Raw genomic sequence first — 13,809 nt, forward strand, 5'->3', positions numbered from 1 at the left:
ATTCTTATTGAGCCCTTCCTGTGCACAGACCAATAGATTAAGAAGAGTACAATACAGTTGGAAGGCATGATCCCTGCTCCCAAGGACTCTACAGTCTCGTGGGGAAGGTGACACTAAGATGAAATGCAGGTAGGAAGAAGCTATATACTATAAAGATATGTACATAAGTGCTATGAGGCTAGGGGTATGAGTACTGTAGTGCTTAAATGATAAAGATGCACTTAAGTGGGAAATAGGAAAAATAGGGCAGAGTGATGAGGGATTAATCTGGGAGTCCTCCAGGAGAAGATGTGACTTTAGAAAGACCTGGATGATGGGAAAAGCAGTGGTCTCCTGAACAGTTCAATCAGTGGTATCTTTTTGAGCACCTACTTTGTGCAGAACACTATACTACATATGTGGGAGAATATAATGCAGTACAAGTAGCTTATAGTCTAACAGATGTGTAGCAGGATGGAAGGGAGGAAGTGAGCAAGCAGTCAGCGGTGAAAGAGACAAAAATTTTTAAAAGCATGCCTGCATTTTGCAACTAGAAAGAACATTAGCTAGTCCCTGAGAGAATGCTGCTACTGTTTTTCTCTCTGAAGATGGATGGCAGAGAGGAGAAGGAGACATCAGCAGGCTGTGGATAAAGGATTCAAAGAGAAATGGAGACTAGGTGAAAAAAAGTTATTGTAAATTACATAGGACAAAAATCAATATTAGTAATAATTGTGGTTGGTATTGGTTAAGTGCTTGCTATGTGTCAAGCACTGTACTAAGCACTGATACAAGATAATCAGATCCCACAAGGGACTTGCAGTCTGAATAGGAGGGAGAACAGGTATTGAATTTCCCTTTTGCAGATGAGGGAACTGAGGCACAGACAAGTTAAGTGACGTACCCAAGGTTGTATTGCAGACAAGTGACATTGCCTGGATTAAAAGTTGGGTTCTTTGACTCCCAGGCAGTGCTCTTTCCACTCGGCTATTGCTGCTTTCCTAATCAGTATATCCTTAATAATAATAATAATCATGGTATTTGTTTAAGCACTTACTATGTGCAGAGCACTGTTGTAAGCACTGGGGTAGATTCAGGGCAATCAGATTGTCTCACGTGGGGCTCACATTTTTAATTCCCATTTTATTTACAGATGAGGTAACTGAGGCACAGAGAAATTAAGTGAATTGCCCAAGGTCATACAGCAGACAAGTGGCGGGCCAGGATTAGATCCCACTACCTCTAACTCCCAAGCCCGTGCTCTTTCCATTAAGCCATGCTGCTTCTCTAACCAAGGAATGGAATTGTATTAAAAGAAGACCAAGAAGCCACTTATCACCTCTTTTTCAATGAAATGTGTCCTTTCCCTTTGAATGGGGAAGATGGGTGGAGGGTCACTTGTGGGCTGGATGCACTGGGGAAAAATAGAGTGAGACCCTAAAAGAAATGAAAGTGACAATTATTTTGGCCATAAAGCCATTCACCAATTTGGGCTATTGAGAGCCTCATCTCCTAGTGAAATGCAGATTTACTTAAAGGGACAGAAGAGTCTGAGTTTCTTCCTAAGGCAATTCCTATCTTCTTCTGCACCTTTCTGCAGGTACATTCATCTACCAGCATGACTCCAAGAACAATGCCATGTGGGGGATTGTTGGGTACTGTGCTCATGTGAAGCTCAGAAACAGGAGTTGAGGCAGATTGGCGGATGAAGAGCTTCTTCAGACAATCAATTGATTCACTCTGTGCTCCGGTGTGGATACATATAGTGGAGGGTTGGATTCAACCTCCCTGTGCTGAGTCAATGCATTAACACAATAATATACACAAAATGTGGGATTGACTGTTAGTTGCATATCAATCATTTCAGCCGCAGGCATGTGCATGGCTATGATTTCATTTTCAATAGTGTCATCTCCAGAATAATAATTATGTTTGTCAACTGCTCATTATTGAGGTGGATATAAGGTAATAAGAGTTGGACACTGTTGCTTTCCCTCAAAGGACTCACAGCCTAAGGGGGAGAGGAAACATATATTTAATATACATTTTACAGAAGAGGAAACTGTGGCATAGAGAAGTTAAGTGAATTTTCTTACATCACACAGCTGGAGAATGTCAGAGTTGGCTGTTTGCTTCATACATCTTGACTAAAATCATATCTTCCCCAAGAGACTTTCCCTAACCAAGACTTAACTTCCCTATTCTTCCTTCATTCTCTGTGTCCTGTGCATTTGGGTCTGTAATCCTTAAGCGTTTTGATATTCACCTCACCACCAACCCCACAGCACTTAGGTACATTCTTGTCTTGTCTCGGGAATCATAGCGACACCATGGACACATCTCTCCTAGAAAACCCACCTCCATTTGCAATCATTCTGGTAGTTTATCCAAAGAGTTTTTGTGGTAAAAATATGGAAGAGGTTTACCATTGCCTCCTGCCACACAGTAAACTTGAGTCTCTGCCCTCGACTCTCTCCCATGCTGCTGCTGCCTAGCCCAGGTAAATTTTGACTTGTAGAAGATTACCTTCTACTCACTAGCTTCTGCCCAAGCTAGGAATGGAATGGATATGCCTCTGCTTGACTCTCTCTCCTGTAGTCGAGACTGGTAGAGTACTGAAAACTCTCCAGGTGTGACCCTGAGAGGGGGCTTATGTGCATATCCATCTATAATTTAATGTCTGTAAATGATTTAATTTAAATCAGACCTTCACATCTAGTCTGTAAGCTTCTTTCATTCATTTATTCAATTCATTCAATCACATTTATTGAGCACTTACTGTTTGCAAAGCACTTTACTAAGAGTTTAGGAGAGTATACTGTAACAACAGACACATTCCAGCCCACAACAAACTCACAGTCTAGAGGCGGAGACAGACATTAATATAAAGAAATAAATAGATAAATTACAAATATATATATATATGTGTTGTGGGGATGGGAGGGAGGATGAATGAAAGAGCAAGTAAGAGAGGCACAGAGGGAGTGGGAGAAGAGGAGGGCTTAGGGAAGGCTTCTTGGAGGAGATAATAATAATAATAATAATATTGGTATTTAAGCGCTTACTATGTGCAGAGCACTGTTCTAAGTGCTGGGGTAGATACAGGGTAATCAGGTTGTCCCACGTGAGCCTCACAGTTAATCCCATTTTACAGATGAGGTAATAGAGGCAAAGAGAAGTTAAGTGACTTGCCCACAGTCACACAGCTGACAAGTGGCAGAGCTGGGAGTCGAGCCCATGACCTCTGACTCTGAAGCCCAGGCTCTTTCCACTGAGTGTCTTCATTGAGACTCTGAAGTGGGGGAGAGCAATTATCTTTCTGATATGAGGAAGGAGGGTGTTTCAGGCCAGAATGTGGGCAAGAGGTTCAGGGTGAGATAGATGAGATGGAGATCTTGTGGGCAGAGATGGTGTCTGCCTACTCTATATGTATTGAACTCCCCAATACACATGGTACAAGGCTTTGCACCCAGTAAGTGATCAACATATATCATTTATTGATTTATTCATTCAATCATATTTATTGAGCACTTACTATGGCAGAGCACTGTACTAAGCACTTGGAATGTACAATTCAGTGACAGAGACAATCCCTGCCCAACAACAGGCTCACAGTCTAAATGGGGGAGACAGACAACAAAACAAAACAAGTAGTCTGGCATCAATATCATCAAGATAAATAGAATCATAGATATATACACATCATTAACAAAATAGAGTAATAAATGATATATACAAATATGCACAAGTGCTGTGGGGAGGGGAAGAGCAGAAGGAGAGAATAAGGGGAATGAGGGGGAGGAGGAGCAGAGGGAAAGGGAGGGCTCGGTCTGGGAAGGCCTCCTGGAGGAGGTGAGTTCTCAGTAGGGCTTTGAAGAAGGGAAGAGAGTTTGGCGGATGTGAAGAGGGAGGGCATTCCAAGTCAGTGGTAGGACGTGGGCCAGTGGTTGACGGCAGGACAGGCCTGAACGAGGGACCATGTGGAGATTAGCAGCAGAGGAGCATAGTGTATTGGGAGGACTGTAGAAGGAGAGAGGGGAGGTGAGGTAGGAAGGGGCTAGGTATTGGAGAGCTTTGAAGACAAGAGTGAGGAGTTTTTGTTTCATGCAGAGGTTGATAGACAACCAATGGAGGTTTTTGAGGAGGGGAGTGACATGCCAGAGCATTTCTGTTGAAAGATGATCCAGGCAGCGGAATGAAGAATAGACTGGAGCAGGAAGAAGCAGAAAGATGGGACATCAAAGAGGAGGCTGACACAATAATCCAGTCAGAATATTAGCTTGTACCAGCAAGGTAGTTTGGATGGAGAGGAAAGGCCAGATCTTGGAGATATTGTGAAGGTGAGACCGGCAGGTTTTGGTGATGGATTGGATGTGTGGGATGAATGAGAGAGCAGAGTGAAGGATGACACCAAGATTGCGGGCCTGTGAGATGGGAAGGATGGTAGTGCCGTCCACAGTGACAGGGAAGTCAGGGAGAGGACAGGAGAGGACAATTTATTGACTGATGCAAGCCCAAGGAGAGGAAACATAACTGTGCACCTCGGCACAAACCCCTATTCATATCTCTCACCTATGAATTTGTGGGCATAGCCAGGATTTAACTAGAGGTCTCCATGAGTGCTGCATCTTACTCTTTGAGTCCAAAAATATCTTATCAGTCTCCAGTTGGTGCCAGTCTTGCATGGTCTGTCTCAAGATATCCTTAGCATTTTGCTCAGAGTCTGCCTCATTACTTGGGGGAACTCGGTACCTTAGGAATGGGAAGGCTCCCTACCAGGAGTACCCCAATGTTAACTTTTCAGTCCATAACACTCTCCAAGTTAGATGTACTGGATCAAGAGGATACATAGCTTGGTCACTTTTGAAGTTCTAGTTTGTTGGCAGAGAATTGTATCTGAAGCTAAAAACTGCCAGGCCTCAGTATAACTACCCCATTTCACTTTCCTGAACACAAAGACTTCTTAGAAATCATTTGGACATGCTTGGACCCTGGTTGTGTGGTGATAATGCCCACTCCTAAAGCAGTGGGGCAGTGTGCCAGTGAGCCACAAAGCCATTTTAGAGGTTCTAACAGCATTTTGTCTAACTTTCCAGATTTTTCAAGGTGGAAGATATGTGTCATTTGTGGTCTAGAGCAGTTCACTTTCCCTCATAGGACACTCTGCCCTGACTAGTCCTCAACTCCCTGTGTCCATTCAAGGATGAAAGAGCATGCATAAATAATCCATGGTTAATTTCTCCCCCAAATGAACAAATAAATATTTGCTGCTGCAGACATCCATTTATAAAAGTAAAAATGTCATACAAGATGTGCATCTGATAGAACAAACTTCTCTCTTTCTTTACATAAAGGTATAGAAAAAATGATTATGAAAGGTTGATATGCTTGCCAGGCAAAAGTTAATTTATGAAGAAAATTTGTTGGGGGGAAAAATGACATTGATCTGTTTAGATATCTTTTTTTCTGAAGCCAGTAGAACTTATTTGTCACTTTATTAATGCTTAACTATTTTCTAAATCAATGTGATTCATGTCAAGGGAGCAAGAAGTCTGCTTGGGAAAGGGTCCTCTTCCAAAATACATTGCTAAAATGCTATTAGATGTCAGCCTAATGCCTGCGAAGTCTTTGTTTACAATGATTATAGATAGAAAATAGGCAGAAAGCTCCACACAGACCAAGCATCCTATTTGCTGGAGCAGCCTGGAACATCAATAATTTTTCAGACAAAGAAGGCACAGACCTCATTTACTTGTGAATTCAGTGTCTTGAGAACATGTATCAATTTTGGTTCGCTGCCTCCCAGGGAGTTAGGGCAGTATAGATTAGATTAAAAGGAGTGAATAAATCTTAATTTTGTAGAGATTTACAATGTTTCTATAATAAGCATAGATACATGCTGCCTTGTCAAACATGTTGGATTGATTTGGACACTGCAACGTTAAATTGAAATTTTAGCAGCCAGACCTGTCCAGTCTCATTTCAAAACCCATGCATGAAAGAAGCCTACTCAAGACTAGTACATTAACTTTCAGAAGGCCAACGGTAGATCAATATATTGTGGAATATAACGAGGAGTGCAGGTAGCAACAGAAATGTAGCTCTCAACTAGGTAGAATAAATGTAAATTGTTAGTGCCTGTTCAAGATTATGATCAAAAGAACACTAATCCTCTTCTTCAATTTGCAGCATTTCCTTTATTACACTTGCTTCACTGTAGGTAATCATAGCATATGGAAAAATAGGACTGTGAGAACTCTGGGAAGAAATCATTGCTGTCGTCTTCTTCCAGACATGGTTTGATCATAAACCATCCATGACAGAGAGGGCAGACTAATCAGTCAATGGCATGTATAGAGCTCTTTCTGTACGCAGAACACTGTATTAAGTCCTTTGGAGGCTACAGTGTAAGAGAGTTTGTAGACTGTTCCCTGCCCACAATGAACTTACTGTCTAGAGGAGGAAACAGACATGAATATAAATAAAATAATTTACTGACATGTACATAAATGCTGTAGGGCTGAGGGAGAGGTGAGTACCAAATACCCAAAGAGTATGGATCTAAGTGCATCCAAACATCTATAGACAAGACTCATGAGAGGGAGGCACAGACAGAGGCACTTGACTCAGACACAGACACACAAACATCCGCCTCCTCCACCCCACCCCCAAACACACACACATGCACTCACACATGACTGAGATTCACACTCCAGGGAGGTGCATCCAGGAGATGGACTAGTGTGCTCCTTTGATGATTGGCAGTTGTATATCAGGAATTGATACTGGTGCCCATTGTGGGAGTGGAGGTCCACGTTGAGGAAGATTCCTCTGGCTTTGGGCTGTCACTTCATTTATTCATTCAATTGTATTTATTGAGCTCCTACTGTGTGCAGAGCACTGTACTAAGTGCTTGGAAAGTACAATTAAGCAACGAATAGAGATAATCCCTGCCCAACAATGGGCTACAGTCTACCACATCTCATTCCCCTCAAACACTGATATGCACAGTCTCTCATCTGCTTAGCCATCCAAACACGGAGTTCATACATGCAATCTTTTCCTGTTGGTCAGCCCCATGGGTCCCACAAACTCATAAATCCACATACTCACTCAAACCTGGCTTAAGGATGCTGCAGGTTCTGGAATAGGTGTCTCAAAGGACCCTTATATGGAATCTCTTGGTTCATGCCCTTTGTGGGAATGCCTGCTTTCCCTCCTCTAGAGCATGGCTCAGTGGAAAGAGCACAGGCTTGGGAGTCAGAGGTCACTTGTTTGAATCCCGCCTCTGCCACTTGTCAGCTGTGTGACTTTGGGCAAGTCACTTAACTTCTCTGTGCCTCAGTTACCTCATCTGTAAAATGGGGATTAAGACTGTGAGCCTCATGTGGGACAATCTGATTACCCTGTATCTACCCCAGTGCTTAGAACAGTGCTCTGCACATAGTAAGTGCTTAACAAATACCAACATTATTATTATTATTATTTCTGGTCCCTGCCATCACTGTTCCTAAGGTTGGCTGGTAGAACATGGTTTCAAAAACAACACTATAGACAACACTACTATGCTCATGCCTCACCAGCCCTTGACATTATCCTCTACCCATCTCTCTCATTCAACCCACATATTCAATCTGTCATCAAATCCTGTCAGTTCTACCTTCACAACATTGTGAAAATCTCCTTTTTCCTCTCCATTCTAATGTTACTACACTGATCCATACACTTATATCCTGCCTTAACTACTGCATCAACCGCTTTGCTGAGCTCCCTACCTCTTGTCTCTCTCCATTGCAATCCACATTTCACTCTACTTAAGTAGAAATTCCTTCCCATTGGATTTAAAGCATTTAATTGGCTTGCCCACCCCCAACCCACAGAACCCAGACCACATACTTCACTCCTCTAACCCCAGCATACTCTCTGATACTTAATCTTGCTTATCTTACTGCTGACACCCTTACTCATATCTATGGCCTGGAAGTTCCTTCCAATTCAAATATCTCAGACTACCTCTTTCCCTGACTTCAAAGTCTTGTTAAACTCACATTTCCTCCAAGAGGCCTTTCTCAACTAAGCCCTCTTTCTTCAACTTCTTCTCCCTTCTGCATCAACTGTGAAGTTGTATTTGAACCCGTTAAGCACTTGATCATCACCCCACCATCAGCCCCACAACACTTATGTACAGTTCTGTAATTTATTTATGTTTTAATTTTAATGCCTGTTCCCCTCCCACCCCCACCCCACCCCAGACTATAAACCCCTGGTGGGCAGTGAATATGTCTACCAAATCTGTTGTATATAATCTCCTGAGCACTTAGTATAGTGCTTTGCACACAGTAAAGACACTGTAAAAACATTGATTGATTGATTGATCAGTCTGCCTTTGCCAACAAGTTCTTGATAATGTTAGGTTTGGGCCAAGATGCGCCTGTGGTAAGCGAAAAAAAAAATCCACATTCACAATGTGAATAGGGCCTGTGATTCTAACTTAAATGGGTAATTGTATAAATTACCAGTTCTCTTTGGCCATGGAATAACAACACTTGATCTAAATGTGTTTTCATCAACATTTTCTCTTAGCCCATGACTGTCAGAAGGGAGTATGGTCTGGCTAGTGTTCGGAAGGTGGCAAACACTGTTCATTCAGTCATATTTTTTAAGTGCTTACTGTGTGCAGTGCACTGTTCTAAGTGCTTAGGAAAGAACAATGCAACAATAAACAATGACAATCCCTGCCCAAGATGAGCTCACAGTCTAGAAGAGGGGAGATAGACATCAATACAAATAAATAAAATTACAGATATATATGTATATGTGTTGTGGAGCTGGGGATAGTGGGGAAGAGCAAAGGGAGCAAGTCAGGGTGATGCAGAAGGGAGTGGGAGATGAAAAGTGGGACTTAGTCTGTGAAGGCCTCTTGGGGGAAATGTGCCTTCAATAAGACTTTGAATGAGGGGTTAGAGTAATTGTCTGTTGGATTTGAGCCAAAAGATGTTCCAGGCCACAGGCAGGATGGGAGCTGGGTGTTGACAGTGAGACAGGCAAGATTAAGGCACAGTGAGAAGGTTAGTACCAGAGGAATGAAGTATGCTGGCTGGGTTGAAGACAGGTGAGGTGAGGTAGGATGGGGCAAGGTAATGGATTGCTAAGAAAAGACTATAGCCTATTCTAAGAGTAGTGAGGAGGAGGCTTTGATGTGAAATGCTTTTCCATCAAATTTGAAAGTTCATCTAATTTGATGGTCAAATAATTCTATCTCTGAAACTATACCTCATTTGTCCTCAAAACAGCCCCAGGAATAAGGGAGAATGGCATTCTGCCCATTTTATAGGTGAAGAAATTGAGACTCTGAGAGATTGTGACCTTCTCCAGATCACCCAGTAGGTTACTTCATAGCTAGGACCAAAATCCTCCAAGTCTACAGTCTTTCATTCATTCGATAGTATTTATTGAGCACTTACTATGTGCAGAGCACTATACTAAGCACTTGGAATGTACAAATCGGCAACAGATACTAGATCATCCACTAGATCATCCTGCCTTAATGTGTAGGGATCACTCCTTTGTAGGAAAAGTCAGTTTCGATGGCTCAGCCCATAGACTGCAAGCCCCATATGGGGCAGGGATTATATGTAGCTGGATTAATAATAATAACGTTGGTATTTGTTAAGCGCTTACTATGTGCAGAGCACTGTTCTAAGCGCTGGGGTAGACACAAGGGAATCAGGTTGTCCCAGGTGGGGCTCACAGTCTTAATCCCCATTTTACAGATGAGGTAACTGAGACACAGAGAAGTTAAGTGACTTGCCCAAAGTCACACAACTGACAGGTAGCAGAGCCGGGATTAGAACCCATGATCTCTTTCCACTGAGCCACGCTGCTCCTCTATCCTACATCTACACCAGAATTTAGTACAGTGCTTATCACATAACATGTTGAAAGGGGGTAAAAGTACATGGGAATGGGGAAAATTCACAGAGCTGACATGCCCTCAGGTTATTTCATTGGGGCAATGCAATTTGGCATGTCTCAGAACCCTAGTGGAAATATGATCTATTACAATGACAGAAGTGCAGAAACACAAGACAGGCTTTTTCATGACACCTGGAAAGAGAGTGACCGTAAGAAAGGGTCAGGTAATGCATTTCAGTAATGGAGCTAGAAGCTGGAGGATTAATTGTCTTTTCTAAGCTTCAGAAAATAAAAGTGAACACTGTAGCTGGTGTCAAGAGGGTTGGGAGCAAATATCAAGGATGCCTTATTTTTCCTAATCTATTACCAATTTTCTTATGAGAAGGTCTGATTTACTGGGATTTCAATCCAGTTACAAGGGTGTGGTCAGACAGTTGAAAACTGATGTAGACAAGAGTTCAAACGCTCATCGTTGGGCCATCCATTGCTACAGAGGACTGCTATGAAGTGAAAACAGTGGACACTGTCATTACATTTTTAAGCTTCTTTTCTACCCACTCTTAGATTTCAGCTCATGGCAGATGTTGGTGAAATGTTTTAGAATGATTGCTAGAAAAAAATGCATCCTTTAAGGCTGTACTGAGTGTTATGATGCCAGTATTCATGGTGAGATGCTCTGACTTGTTTCACAAGTAAGTGGTTTGCCCACTTTGAGAAACTGATAGATAATAATTAGAATCAATTGTTCATTGACTCTGCTTCAGTGAGAACAACATACTCCACACTTTGGGATGAAGATGAGTCACTGTGAGGAGGGGAAATATTTCAATCTTTGTGGCTAATGAAACATAATATTTAAATCATTTCAACACCAGTCAACTTACTATTTCAGTCATTCAATTTACCCTTCTATCTGTGTGGCCTAGTGGATAGAGAACAGGCCTGGGATTAGGAAGGACATGGGTTTGCTATTTGTCTGCTGTGTGACCTTGGGCAAGTCACTTAATTTCTCTGTGCCTCAGTTAACCTCATCTGTACAATAGGGATTCAGACTGTCAGCCCTATGTGAGACAGGGACTGTATCCAATCAGATTAAGGGGTCAGAAGAAGAGACATTTAATCTCCGTTTTATAGGTGAGTTATTGAGGCACAGAGAAGTTAAGTAACATGCCCAAAGTCACACAGGAGTCAAAGTGGCAGATCTGGGATTAGAACCGAGATTTTCTGACTCCCATGCTCTTGCCGGTAGTCCATGTTGCTTCCCATTTATGTACTTCTCCGAGGTCCGAGGTCATCAGGATGATCTACTTTTCCAGGAAAGATGAGCCATGAAAATATCTTCACATTTCTGACTAACCTAATACTCTGGAATATTGTCCCAAATGCTTTCCCCAGAACCTCCTGAGTAACCTTGTTCCTCGTCCACCTGGCTTCAACTGGGAAGTAGCATGACCTAGTGGAAACAGCATGGGCCTGAGAGTATGGTTCTGGGTTCTAATCCTGACTCCACTATGTGTCTACTGTGTAAGCTTGGGCAAGTCACTTAACTTGTATCTGCCTGTTAACTCATCTATAAAATGGGGATAAAGCTGGGAGTTGGATTTTGTCCAACTTGATTATATTGTAACTATTGTAACCAGCTGACAGTGTCTGGCATATAGTAAGTGCTTAACAAATATCATTCAAAAAAAACAAAAACTGGGAGCCTTGACTTTGAACATTACCATGAAGGAGGTTTCAATAAAGTAGAAATAATAGTACTTTTCAAAGTGCTTACTGTTTGCAGAGCACACTGTGTAACATGTTACAAGAGAATATCCAAGTGGGAATTAAGCATTCATTCATTCAATTGTATTTATTGAGCATTTACTGTGTGCAGAGCACTGAACTAAGCTCTTGGAAAGTACACTTCAGCAATAGAGACAATCTCATAGTCCTTATCTCTCAGGAAGTTTGAAACCCTCTGGGCATGTCACTCCCCTCCTCAAAAATCTCCAGTGGTTGCCTATCAATCTTTGCATGAAACAGAAACTCCTCACTATTGACTTCAAAGCTCTCCATCACCTTGCTCCCTCATTCATTTTTCACTCATTCAATAGTATTTATTGAGCGCTTACTATGTGCAGAGCACTGTACTAAGTGCTTGGAATGAACAAGTTGGCAACAGATAGAGACAGTCCCTGCCGTTTGACGGGCTTACAGTCTAATCGGGGGACACGGACAGACAAGAACAATGGCAATAAATAGAGTCAAGGGGAAGAACATCTCATAAAAACAATGGCAACTAAATAGAATCAAGGCGATGTACATTTCATTAACAAAATAAATAGGGTAATGAAAATATATACATTTGAGCAGATGAGTACAGTGCTGAGGGGATGGGAAGGGAGAGGGGGAGGAGCAGAGGGAAATGGGGGGAAAAGAGGGTTAAGCTGCGGAGAGGTGAAGGGGGGGTGGTAGAGGGAGTAGAGGGAGAAGAGGAGCTCAGTCTGGGAAGGCCTCTTGGAGGAGGTGAGTTTTAAGTAGGGTTTTGAAGAGGGGAAGAGAATCAGTTTGGCGGAGGTGAGGAGGGAGGGCGTTCCGGGACCGTGTGAGGACGTGGCCCAGGGGTCGATGGCAGGATAGGTGAGACCGAGGGACGGTGAGGAGGTGGGCGGCAGAGGAGCGGAGCGTGCGGGGTGGGTGGTAGAAAGAGAGAAGGGAGGAGAGGTAGGAAGGGGCAAGGTGATGTAGAGCCTTGAAGCCTAGAGTGAGGAGTTTCTGTTTGGAGCGGAGGTTGATAGGCAACCACTGGAGTTGTTTAAGAAGGGGAGTGACATGCCCAGATCGTTTCTGCAGGAAGATGAGCTGGGCAGCGGAGTGAAGAATAGACTGGAGCGGGGCGAGAGAGGAGGAAGGGAGGTCAGAGAGAAGGCTGACACAGTAGTCTAGCCAGGATATTCAATAGTATTTATTGAGTACTTACTATGTGCAGAGCACTGTACTAAGCGCTTGGAATGAACAAGTCGGCAACAGATAGAGACAGTCCCTGCCGTTTGATGGGCTTACAGTTTAATCGATATAACGAGAGCCCCTAGCAGTAAGGTAGCTGTTTGGGTGGAGAGGAAAGGGCGGATCTTGGCGAAATTGTAAAGGTGAAACTGGCAGGTCTTGGTAAGGGATAGAATGTGTGGGGTGAATGAGAGAGACGAGTCAAGGATGACACCGAGATTGCGGGCCTGAGAGACGGGAAGGATGGTCGTGCCATCCATGGTGATAGGGAAGTCTGGGAGAGGACCGGGTTTGGGAGGGAAGATGAGGAGCTCAGTCTTGCTCATGTTGAGTTTTAGGTGGCGGGCCAACATCCAGGTGGAGACATCCTGGAGGCAGCAGGAGATGCGAGCCTGAAGGGAGGGGGAGAGGACAGGGGCGGAGATGTAGATCTGCATGTCGTCTGCGTAGAGAAGGTAGTTGAAGCCGTGAGAGCGAATGAGTTCACCGAGGGAGTGAGTGTAAATGGAGAACAGAAGTGGGCCAAGAACTGACCCTTGAGGAACTCCAACAGTTAAAGGATGGGAGGGGGAGTAGGCGCCAGCGAAGGAGACCGAGAATGACCGGCCAGAGAGGTAAGAGGAGAACCAGGAGAGGACGGAGTCCCTCCTACCTCACCTCTCTTCTCTCCTTCTACAGCCCAGCCCACACACTCCACTCCTCCGCCACTAACCTCCTCACTGTGCCTGGTTCTCGCCTATCCCACCATCGACCCCTGGCCTATGTCCTACCCCTGACCTGGAATGCCCTCCCTCCTCACATCCGCCAAACTAACTCTCTTCCCCTCTTCAAAGCCCTATTGAGTGCTCATCTTCTCCAGGAGGCCTTCCCAGGCTGAACCCTCCCTCTCCCTCTCCCTCTCCTCCTCCCCTCCCCATTGCTCCT

The 13,809-nt window shown here is 43.6% G+C and overlaps 1 non-coding gene across 1 annotated transcript; it reads right to left on the reverse strand.

The window, feature by feature from the left end:
• Window positions 1–2,489: 2,489 nt before the first annotated feature.
• On the reverse strand, window positions 2,490–2,627 carry LOC114810354. The gene has a single exon (XR_003758056.1). It is a non-coding gene; the product is annotated as a small nucleolar RNA SNORA7 (small nucleolar RNA).
• Between the last annotated feature and the right edge of the window lie 11,182 nt (window positions 2,628–13,809).

Source organism: Ornithorhynchus anatinus, chromosome 3 (genome assembly GCF_004115215.2).
Source record: "Ornithorhynchus anatinus isolate Pmale09 chromosome 3, mOrnAna1.pri.v4, whole genome shotgun sequence".
Classification (NCBI taxonomy): Eukaryota; Metazoa; Chordata; class Mammalia; order Monotremata; family Ornithorhynchidae; genus Ornithorhynchus; species Ornithorhynchus anatinus.